Here is a 12,388-nt window from a genome sequence, read left to right as displayed (position 1 = left end):
TGTGCTGGTTTTTGATTCTGTGCCCTTTTCTGTTACTCAGAGATTGTTCAGGAATGGACTTGGTTGGTCCCTGTGGAGCCTCCTCCCTGCAGCTGTGTGACTTACCCTGGGGGCGGGCAGCTGCTGTGGGCTCTGTACCAGGACTCAGGGCTGGGGCAGGGGCTTGCACTGTGTTATGATATTTTGTCTCTTGCTTCCCCAAAGGCAGGTCTCATCTGTTCTCCTTTCCCTGATGATCCCTCAGACTGTTTATTAGCAAAAGAGTCCTCATGTCTCCTCCTGGTCCCTAGCAAAGCACCTGGCATGTAGTAAGGACTCAATACCTAGTAGCTACTGCTACCAGGACCTCCTTTATTTGTTGCAACTCCATAAGCAAGGTGGTGATGTCCTCACTGAACAGATGAGGAACCAGGCTTGGATAAGCCTACCTGGTCCCACAGTCAGTGAGTTGTGGTGATAGGATTTGAACCCAGGCCTGACCACATCCACAGTTGGGTTCTTTCTGCTCTATCAGCCTACTTCCCCTGCTGTCCTGCTCATGGCAAGCCAAGTTGATTTCTGGGATTCCTCATTTTAAAAGCATCTGGAACATGACCTGGGGACTAAGTGCTATGGGCCAGCTTTATGGCCCACCCTGATGAAAGGGGACTTGCAGTGAGCTAGGAAGGTGTCAGGGCTCCAGCTTAGAATGGGATGTGGCTTCAGGTCCAGCAGGAAACCCAGGAAGCTAGCCTGGGAAACAAGGCAGAAGTCAACTGCATTATCTGTGCCTATGGCAGAAGCTGGGGGCACTTGCCTCTGTCCAGCTTTAGAAACTGGAGGTGAGGTATCAATGAAGCCCAAGTACGTTGTGCACTCTTAGAGTCTAGGCCTGCGTGGCCATGAGTACTATGTCAAAAGCAAAACAACAAAAGCAAAACAAGATCACAAGTGAGGTTGGAGAGAGGGGTTGCTTTCGAGGCTTTGGGGAAGAACAGTGAGCACATTCTGGGTTTGTGGATGGTGTGAGGTGACACTTGACAGTGAGGGTTACAGGCCTGCAGGCAGTGGGGGTGAGAGATGGGGGGAAGATAACACCCCCAGCTGGGAGCTGATGGTTGCAGCTGGGAGCCGGAATGAGTCCATCTGAGGACCAGCCATAGGAGTTTTGTGGCAGGTGGGGTGGGAGTAGGGGTAACACTCAGGGGACAGAGAGGGGGCCATGGGAAATGGTGGTGGGAGAGCCGTGTGGTGGGACCCACATGAAGAGAGAGCCAAAAGGAATAGGGCAGTGGTGCCAAGAAATTCAAGGTGTGGAAAGGACACTGGATTTGGCCAGGAAGAAGTCATCAAGGACTCCCTGGGTCCCCCTGGAGCTCTCTCCTCCCTTTGTACATCTCTGCCTACCAGGTTCTACAAAAGAAGCTGTGCTCTGAGCCAGCGAACCGGGGGCCTCTGGGCGTAAGTTGTATTCAGAGTACATGGCCAGTTAAGGCAAGAAAATGTCCTCATTCATTTTAGAAAAGATACCAGCCAGTTTTGTTCTCTGCCCAACCATTGGCTCAGCTGAACACAGTAACCCCTTTCCTGCCCATCTTAGTGACTTAGAGCCCTGCTCCATGATGTAAACTAGCCCACAAGGCCCTAGGAGCAGGGAGGGCAGCAGACAGCTTGGGGTCTGATTGCACTTGGTGACATTCAAGGACTCTTCTTCCCTTCAAAATATGATAACTTGGTAGATTTATGTGTTGGAGTAATTAGCCTTGACCCTATGCTTCTTTTTTAAAAAAATTTATTTTAATTGTTGTTGCAGTACAATTTTCTATCTTTTACTCCCATCCCAACCCACCCACCCAGCCCTTCCATCCATCCTCCCATTTCCACCCACCCCTAGTTTTTATCCATGTGTCCTTTATACTCAACCCTATGATTCTAAATAGACAGATTCCCTATTACAACTGTAGACACTGAGAAGTTGAGAATTAGAAGGGTTTAATGAATTGTCTAACTTTGCAAAGTGCTTTATAATTGCTTAGTTTATTAGTTTGTTGAGTGACTTTTAAAGAACTTTTAACAGTCTTAAATTTGGGTAGAGATGTGGTGCTTAAGAATGAAAAATAAGTCTTACAATAATGAAAGAATCAATATAATTATCTTCTTTGCCTGGCAGAAGCCTCTGAAGCTCAGAAAATTAAAGTTGGGGCTTCCAGTAAATTAGGCTATTTGTTAAATGACACCAAAGTAGATAAGCTGTGTAGTGTGTGAAAGCAGCCTTTTCTTTTTAAAAAAATTTATTTTATTTTATTTATTTTTTATTGTTGTTCAAGTACAGTTGTCTTCATTTCCCCCTCACTACTCCCCCTGCCCAAGCCATCCCCACCTCCCACCTTGATCCTACCCTCTTTGGTTTTGGTTTTGTCCATGTGTCCTTTATAGATGTTCTTGAAAACCCTTCCCTCTCCCCCCACCCCCATTTTCCTTTCCCTCCTTCCCTCTGGTTAATGTCAGTTTGTTCTTAATTTCAATGTCTCTGGTTATATTTTGCTCACTTGTTTGTTTTATTGATTAGGTTCTACTTATAGGTGAGATCATGCAGTATTTGTCTTTCACCACCTGGCTTATTTCACTTAGCATAATGCTCTCTAGTTCCATCCATGCTGTTGCAAAGGGTAGGAGCTCCTTCTTTCTTTCTGCTGCATAATATTCCATCATGTAAATGTACCATAGTTTTTTGATCCATTCATTTACTGATGGGCACTTAGATTGATTCCAGCATTTGACTATTGTGAATTGTGCGGCTATGAACATTGGGCTGCATAGGTTCTTCTGAATTGGTGTTTCAGGATTCTTAGGGTATAATCCCAGTAGTGGAATTGCTGAGTCAAAAGGCAGATCCATTTTCAGTTTTCTGAGGAAGTTCCATACTGCTTTCCATAGTGGCTGCACCAGTCTGCATTCCCACCAACAGTGCACTAGGGTTCCCTTTACCCCACATCCTCTCTAACACTTGTTGTTTGTTGATTTGTTTATGATGACCCTTCTGATGGTGTGAAGTGGTATCTCATTGTGGTTCTGAGCATCTTTTGATATGTCTCTGGGCCTCTGTATATCCTCCTTGGAGAAGTGTCTGTTCAAGTCTTTTGCCCATTTTCTAGTTGGGTGTTTGGTCTTCTTGGAGTAGAGTCATGTGAGTTCTTTATATATTTTAGAGATCAAACCCTTGTCCAAGGTATCATTGGCAAACATGTTTTCCCATATGGTTGGTGCCCTTTTCATTTTAATGCCATTTTCTTTAGCCGTGCAAAAGCTTTTTATGAGATCCCACTTGTTTATTTTTTATGTCCCTTGCTCTAGGGGACATATTGATGAAAATATTGCTGTATGGAATATCTGAGATTTTATGGCCTGTGTTCTCCTCTAGGACTTTTATGGTGTCATGAGTTATATTTAAGTCTTTTATCCACTTTGAATTTATCTTTGTGTATGATGTAAGTTGGTGATTGAATTTCACTGTTTTGCATGTAGCTGTCCAGCTGAAAGCAGCCTTTTCAAGGCAGAACTGCTGTGCTGTGGAAGATGGAGAGAGGGTGGGTCCACATTATGCCCCACCTTGGGTGAGTCACTCAGGTCATTGGACTCAGAGCATTGGAGGCACTTGGGAGGGAAAGAATGAACAGAAGCACAGCAGCTAGAGATCGGGGGCATTGTATGGGTTTGTGTATTGTGGACAGATCACTTAACACTTCTGGGTCTCAGTTCCCATGCCAGAGTCCATTTGGGATAACAAACCCTGCCTTCCCCCTAGGTTTGTTGAAAAGCTCAAAGAGATAAGATAGGTCAGTGCTCCCTATGCCATCAAGCATTATACACATAAAAGTATGGTGAAGTCTTTCCATTTTTAGAAAGTGTTGGCATTTCAGCAAGCTCAGTAGGTAGCCACCAACTTCCTCTCCCAGGTTCTGATTTAATTGCATCAAAGAGTGCTTTTTAAAAAAAATCTAATCAAGATGGTATTGGGAAACGGGGTTCCTACCTGCAGGTGAGAAGGCTGTTTCCAACCTAGGATTTGATGCACTCGCCCATCCAGGCAGGTGCAGGTGGCCCCAGAAAACCACAGCCCAGGTCCTTGCACTCTGACACTCGAACATTTTCAGCTTTGATGAGAAGATTCGGCAGGGAGCTCTCTGTGCTCACTTAGCTCCCAAGAGGATAAGGAGAGAGGGTGAGAATAAGCAAGTTCCTGTTCCCAGTCCACCAATATGGATTCATTCCCATTCCTGGGAGTATAAATGAGGGGCCTGGAGAGACCAGAAACAGACCTCTAGTGAAGAATGCACCACACAGAAATGAGATGGCAAGGGAGGCAATTTCTCCCCACAGATACTGCTGCTTAGAAAGAACTCAGCCCCTAAGAGCTGATGCTGTGGCCTCTGAATTTATTAAAACCCATTTGCATCACTCCTAGATGTTTCCTGTCCATAGACTGTGACAGATACATGGAGACATGGCCTTAGGAACATCTGGGGAGGGGTTGGCAAAGAGGACATATAAGTAAAAATACTTGGATAGATTTCCTTTCTATAGTGGAAGCCTAACAATGTGTGGTCACAAAAAAATGAACTCTTGCCCTGGCTGGCATAGCTCAGTGGATTGAGCGCGGGCTGCGAACCAAAGCATCACAGGTTCAATTCCCAGTCAGGTCAGTTGCCTGGGTTGCAGGCCCCCAGCAACCACACATTGATGTTTCTCTCTCTCTCTCTCTCTCTCTCTCTTTCTCCCTCCCTTCCCTCTCTAAAAATAAATAAATGAAATCTTTTAAAAAAAAAAAGAAGTCTGGTGCTACTTTAAAAAAAATGAACTCTTGGTTTGCTTTCATAGAACTCAATGATTTTTTTATCCAAAATGAATTATATTTCGAGTCTCATTTGGGTGGAAGTACCTTCTCCATGTATCATTTTATAGCTCATGTAGAGTAATGAAGACTTCTTTTTTAGGGTGAGACATCTCTGGATTCTGTTTTGCATTATATCTCTGCATAGCTGAAACCCCCACACTGCTAGTGTCCACAAGTTAATGAACTAATAGTCACATGAGAAAAGAAACTAGCAGTTAACAGCAAATTACTACTATATTTATGTACTTGGACTCTCATGGCTACTCACTTGATTTTACCAAGATGAACTAATAATGTCAAAACTATTAGAGTTTGATAAAAAACAATTATTTGCCTTTCTAAGTACCTGTGACACTTTCAGTGACTTACACTTGTAATCTTTCACATACAAGCAAAGTCAAAATCTAACAGTTTTCTCACCTTGGCTGGTGAAGCTCAGTTAATTGGAACATCATCCCATACACCAAAAGTTTGGGGGTTGATTCCTGTCAGGGTACACACATACCTATGCTTATGGGTTATGGGTTCAGTCCCTGGTCAGTGTGAATATGGGTGGCAACCTATCAATGTTTTTTCTCTCACACTAATATTTCTCTCTCTCTCTGTCTCTCCCTCTCTCTCTCCCCTTTCTCTCCCCCCTCTTTAAAAATCAATAAACATATTTTTAAAAATCTAACAACCTTTGGGAGTAGAAATCAGAAATATGTATTGAGCTGTAGTTGATGAACTTGCTAACCATTATTTCAAGATTATTTGTGATGTGAGAGTGTGTGGGATTATAAAAGTGTATGAACATATATATTATAAAATGTTTGGTGTTTGGAAGTCCTCTTAGCATTTCTTTTAAGTTTTATGTGTAAGCTTTAGACCCTAATGCCTGCATGTTCTTAGTGCATTTGCTAAGTGTGATTGTAGGTAAGTTACTTGCCCTCTTAGTCTCTTTCTTTCTTCGTCTGTGAAGTAGAGTTCATTATATCATTAGGGATGCCTTTAGCTGCAAGTAAGAGAAAAACCTGGATTCGCTTAATTTAAAACATTTAATACATTTCCTAGTGAGGACTGTATTATCACATGAAGTAAGCCAAAGCTCTAGCAGTTCCAGACACAGAATCAGGGCTTGGGTCCCCTCTGGGCGACTCTCTTGGCTTGGCATTCTCTCTGTGGTGCTTCTCTCCTCAGGCCAGATTCCCTCATGGTTGCAAGAAGACTGCAGTATTTCCAGGCACCAACTCTGGACCCAACAAGATTCAGGAGAGGGACACAGTCTTTTCTTTTGTGGCTTTTAAAAACAGCAACAAAAAAAAATTCTCCTGAAGAACTTCTCCCTCCTCACAATGAGCAGACTTTCTCTCACATGTAACTGGCCAGAAGTGTGTAACATGTCTGTACCTAGCAAGTCTCCTTGATTAGTTTAGACCAATAAGGACCTGCCTCCTAGGTCACCTGAAGTAATGATCATGTGGAAAAGGGTGAAACTTTAATAAAATTATGGTTTATTAGGAATGGAAGAAAAATTTAAACAACCAACAGAATAAACCCTATAGGATTATAGGATTATTATTCCCTAGAGGAATAGATGATATAACATATGGTTTAATGAGTGAACACATACAAAACTCTTCAAACAGTGCTTAGGATATGGGAAGTACTATATATGTATTTGTTTATCATGATGAATAAATGGCTCATTGGCAAGTCTCAGAGTGTCATACCAATCTGAAATAGTCTTATGACTGGTGTTGTTTTATTAGAGGTAAAAGGAAACAGATGGACACCAAAGATAAACAAGAGGGGAAATCTAGCTGATGTTCAGAGGCAAAGAGGAGGCAGTGAGCAGTTGGCCCATATTTGGTCATAGTTTTTACACTGGGAGGAGTTAGGGCAGCTTTCTAAATAAAGAAAAACTACTATTGCCCAATGTGTTAATGAATTCCAGCCCCAATAGTCTCCTCTTTCCCACAGCTATTTGTTTTCACTATTTGAAAGTGGTATTCATTTGCTGAAGTATTTTTAAAACAGCCAGAGGTCGCTTAAATAAAAAGTTTAGGTTTTATTACTTAAAAAAAAGGTTTTATGTATTTATTTTTAAAGGCAGGGAAGGAGGGAGAAAGAGAGGGAGAGAAACATTGGTCAGTTGCCTCTCTCACATCCCCAACCGGGGACCTGGACTGCACCCCGGGACTGTGCTGTGACTAGGAATAGAACCAGTGACCTTTTGGTTTGCAGAATGATGCCCAGCCTACTGACCCACACCATCAGGGAAGATTTTATTACGTTTGGCAGGGGGGTAATGGAGGTGAAAGACTGTGTGTTGTGTATCTCTGTATATAAATTTAAATATTTCTTTATGAAAAATGTACATACTTATAAGAAACTGTATAAGAGCTATAGTAATCCTAGCCAAGAAAAAGGAACAGAAAAAAAATGGTTTCTTAAAGCTTTTAGCTATAACTAAAAGTTATCTTCCTAGTTCATGTTTGAAACATTACTCCAGAAAAAATTCACTCTGTGTATCCTGAATGATTTTAGAGTTCATTGTCATTCTGTGTGACTTCTAGAGGATCCCTGTTATATCTGACAACATGTTACACCATTTGGGACAGGCTTTGTTCTGGCCACTTCACATGGCATTTTAAACATAATGAGGGACAATTGTAGCTACTGTTTGTGTCTTCAAAAGAAAAAAGGAAGATGCAGTTCTAAAGGTAAAAGCTCATTTCATGTTGATGCATCAAGTTTTGTTTTTATAGCCTTGAAGAGATTTGGAGGGTTTATTGATTGTTATGTACTTTTCCTAAATACAAAGCAAATTACTTTAAAAACTGGTTGTCTGTTGGACAGGAGAATTTGTCTTATCCATTCCCTTACTTGCAGGGCAACAAAAGAAGACACGGAGAAGTCTTGGAGGTCTTAATTCTAGCATGAAAACAGCAGTTTCTGTTTTCATCCTTCTTGGCCTTATATCAAATTTTACTTCCAGCCTTCTCAGAAAGCAACATTCCATTATTTATAATCAATCTCATAAAGCTGATATTTGTGCAATTCTGTCTGCTTTAGCACTGAGCATCCACAAGTCCAAATTATAATTTCTTCCTTTATCAGAGGTTTACAGTTTTTCCCATGCATACCCTCTCAAAGAAGGGTCAGAGGGGTATTCCTCTACATTTGCAGAGTATTGTCTGTAAAGCTGACTGTGGCTGGCTCTGGATCCCCAAGGAGGGAATTGTAATAGAACCTCTACTGATTTTGGCTGATTACTTTGGATGGGAGGTCCTTTCTGCTTCCCTAGTGCTACAAGCTTAAGCTTCATTGACTTCCTAATGCTAAGTCCCGCTTTGGACGTCAATCTAATGGACATCACCAGCTGTCCCGAGTTGTTCCACGCTTGAGAGCCAATATACTGAGCGGTGCTAGGATATATCTGTACAGTGACCACAGGGCCTTTGGGAAGAAACAACAGAATAAATACCCAAAATTATGGATGCCAACATCTTTTCAAAGGCTCACAATGACCATTTCTGTTCATAGATTTGTTCCATGGACTGTAGCTAGGATAATTTAGGACTGACAGAAGTTTTCCCCCCTTTCTCCACTTTTCATGCTACTCAACTTTATTCTTCTTTCAAGGAAATACTAGTCTTCAGCAAGGACTTGACCCACCTGCTGTTTCCTTTCCTGGTGCATTCTTGGGAACAGGTTTAGTGGGAAGCAGTCACTTGGGCAGGCTGTTGTGGCTCTAGGTTTTCACAAAAGCCCTGTGATATGTATACTGTTACTACTTGCGTGTCAAAGATGTGGAAACTGAGACGAGGTGGGATTAAGCCACTTGCCCAAGCCACTGGGCTCACAAGGGCAGAGCCTGGGCTGGGGCTTAAATCTATGGGATTCCAAACCCATGCTTGTGTGTAGCATCACGCAGAGCTGTTTCTGGATGGTGCTAAGTGGAGGGTGTATTTCTAGGTTCCACCCCCGCTGTTAGGCACTTCTGTTCTTCCTTCTGCCTATTTTTTCCCACTGAGATAGCATATTCTAAGAATACCACCCCAAACTGTAAAAGTAAGGAAGTCAGAAGGTTACCCCAAACTCCCTTTGTGTAGGTGCAAAGTGGTTTATACCCTATGGAATGCTTCCCCATGTACTGCCCTCCTTGGTTTGGTCAATAGGGCTCCTTCTGGGTATCAGGTGAGAAGTCCCAAGCTTGTGATATTTGGGCGGAGCTTGGGCAGCAGCTACTCTGGATCTGTGCTGGCCTTTCCAAACCCTTGGCTGTAGGGCAGGGTTGTGTAGCCTTGACCCCTTCAGGAGCCTGCTGGTCATTTTCCACCTTTCTCACCTTTCCCTTCTGCCCCTGCCACACCTTGTGTTTTGAGTTTGCATGGTTTGTCATTGCAGTGGGAAGCTTCGTGAGCCTGTTACAGAAGCATTCACCATACATTGAGTAGTATGGGCTTTGGTCTGTTGGTTTCACACCATTCAGGGCCGGAATGTCACAATATAAATCTCCATGCCTGGAAGTGCCTTCTCTGGGCCAATAAGCAGATGAGCCTTAAACCCAGAGATGGGGAATTTCCATCCTCTGAGGCACCAGGACACAAAGACTTCTTTCTGGCTTCCAGTGATCTCTCATGTCTCCTTCTGGCTCTCCTCCTCCCCTCTTCCCAAACACACAAAGGAAACATGAAAGAAAACAATGCAACCATACAAATGTCTGTAGAGCTGAGGGACAAAGACAATGGATATTCAAAAGACACATGTCTGTTGTTTTCGTTGCTTCACCCCTCAAGGACAGTACAGTTATATTGAGAAAATCCTTAACAAAGGAGAGGAAATTTTAATTTTCCTTGGGTCTCACATGGAAGCATTCTGGGTGCCACATGACACAGTGGTAAGCTTGGGCTGGGGAGAGGCTCCAGCCCTGGTTATGACCCTGAGTAGCCCTGATGTCCAGGCCATGTCACTAACCTTCTCTGAGGTGTGAATTTTTTGCCTGTAGCCGAAGCATTTGGACTAGATGATTTATAAGGTACCTTTTTACGTCTGATATTCTGTTGTTTGAACAGAGGAAATACTGTGTCCATAAGGATGGTTTCCCATGGGTTGATCCTTGACTCACCCTGACTCTTGACTCACTCTGACCCTGTATATTCAAATGGTAGAATACTTGGCTAATTAGTATTTGAGTGCCTATTATAAGCCAGGTACTATGAGAAGAAATCATAAAGCATATTTCTACTCTTTGTAGCTTGTCATGTGGGTGAATGAGATGGGACTGGTGGCCATCTCTAGTTTACAGTGCAGTAGGCTGGCTGCAGTAGTCTGTTGATTAGAGTCTAAAATTTAATTCATCATCCCCTCCATGAGTGGGTATCTGCTATTTCTGTCTGCCTCTTGCTTTTGGCAATGGCACCCTGACTTTCCTGTGGTTTCCCTTCCCTGTTGGGCTGGTCACATTCCTGTGACTGAGGTCTGGCCAAACAGAGCTCAGATCCCCTCGCTATGGTCAGTGGGTAGAGAAATGGGCAGAAATCTAAGCCAGGCAGGTTAGACTTTTGTTGGAACTGTGCAGACAGAGGTCCCCTGTTCTCACTGGGGTTGCCAAGCTGGAGAAATATCTGCCTGATGCTGCTGGTCCATCACCACGGCATGGGGTGGACCTAGTGAGGATGAGGTTGTCACTGGGGAGAACAGAGAAGAGTGGGGCTTCTGATGGCATTGCTGGCACACCTGAGTCCAGCTCGGCTGGAATCTAAAATGAGGCCAGGACTTGTTAGTTATTTGGGCTAGTATACTATTCTTTTTCTCTCCTAAAGTTTTGGATTGAGTTTTTGTCCCCTACAATTGAGTCACAGTCAGTATTACTCTTAAGGTATGACTGCATTTCTGCCACATTCTCTGGGAGGCCCTTTACCCAGTTAGGATGCATTTGACTTCAGGACCCACACCCAAAGCAGCTTAAGTGGTAGGGTGTTTATTAGTCCCATAACAAGCCTCGGGGGCAGCATGGGTCCAGGATGGGTATTTATTGGCACCAGATGCTCAGGTTGTCAGGGTCCTGGCACCTGCTGGCTGGTCCGTAAGTCTGTTCCCACATGGTACAAAATTGCAGCTCTAGAAATCATTTTCTCACATGGCTGCTGTATCCCAAATGGCAACTTCTCCCAAAATTCCTTCATAGAGTTGGATCATTGGGCTTCTTTGGTTTCTTTGCTTTTTTTACTTCTCTTTATTTTAGATCAGAAAAAAAAATTCTACCAGCAGCCCTTTATCAGAATTTCCTTTATGTTTCTGTTAAAGCAAAACAAAGCCTGGCACTAGTTAAAGGAGGTAAAGGCAGATGTCACTGAGCACTGCTGCAGGAGGGAGAAAAGCTGAGGCATCTGTGGGACCAGCTCAGCTCTGATCCATGTAGAGGTGGCTGGGAGTTTTAAAGGAAAAATTTAGAGGAAAGAGTAGACGGAAAGTGGAAAATTACAAAGAGCAGGTATGCTGGTCAGTGTTACTAGGCCATCTGGGTTTGCTAACTGTTGCTTATTGAAGTTAGGCTCCTCCCCTCCAACAGAGAGTGGGAGACAGGGCTGCTGTCCTTCCTGATGGTGGCATTTCAGTGGAACGGCTTTTGGGGCCTTGAGAAAGACACCCCTGGGTTGTAGGAGATACATGTACATCTCAAAGGGGCAATGGGATGATTCACACTTGTAAGTTTTTAATGTAAGTGCTTTAAGAAAAGGGAAGGCAGGGGCCTCTCAGGTTGTTGGCTGGAACACGTGGTGAATTTGATTGGCAGCCTTGAGTTTTTTCTGATAAGAACTCAAGGGGGCCGGGTGGTCCAGGGACGTGGCCTGGGGTTGCTGGAAACCATGTTAGAGTTTGTTCAGGTCAGTTAGTGTGGTGGGGCGGACAGAACTGTTTGTGCTGAAAGGCGCAGCTCTTACAGGCCCATGCTGAAGCTCAGGGGAACATGGCTAAAGTATGGTCAGGGAAAGGGTCCATTATTTCCTTGGCCAGAATTGCATTATGAGTCCCTGATCAACCAAGCCACCAAAAGTTCCAGGCATGTACTGTGGCAAAAGATTTGTAATTTTCATTATTAGTGTAGAGTATAACCTTGGACTCATCAAGATCCATCTTCTGGAGCTGGGAAGGGCCTTTTCTCTGAGCCCAAGGCCAGGAGGAAGGTGACAAAAATCAGAGTTCCAAGGGTAAGAGAAGGGGGTGAGGAGTGTGTCGGGGTCCACCACTGGGTTTCTGAGCCGACTCCCCAGCTGTGATGGGTAGCGGGGCCATTACTGTCCATCTTAATAATTCGTCTTGCTCCATGGAAATGCCAAATGGAGGAAAATTGGTCTGAAGAGTGTAACATGTTTAGCTCTCTCAGGGACAACCCATTAGACCTCAAAAGGCATGGAATGATGGAATAAGAAAGTTTCTTTTTATTTTTGACCATGGAAATGGTGGCTTGGCAGAATGGCAACACAGTCACAAGTCATTGGAATGAGGACAAATTTCCTGAATCTG

The 12,388-nt window shown here is 43.6% G+C and overlaps 1 protein-coding gene across 3 annotated transcripts in view; it reads left to right on the top strand.

Moving 5' to 3' along the window:
• Positions 1-12,388, top strand: part of CCDC3 (coiled-coil domain containing 3) — a 99,627-nt gene that overhangs the window by 30,270 nt on the left and 56,969 nt on the right. The gene's annotated exons all lie outside the window — the stretch shown is intronic.

This window comes from Phyllostomus discolor, chromosome 1, assembly GCF_004126475.2.
Source record: "Phyllostomus discolor isolate MPI-MPIP mPhyDis1 chromosome 1, mPhyDis1.pri.v3, whole genome shotgun sequence".
In the NCBI taxonomy this organism is placed as follows: Eukaryota; Metazoa; Chordata; class Mammalia; order Chiroptera; family Phyllostomidae; genus Phyllostomus; species Phyllostomus discolor.
The sequence above is the reverse complement of the archived record's forward strand: the minus strand, read 5'-3'. Positions and strand labels throughout refer to the sequence as shown.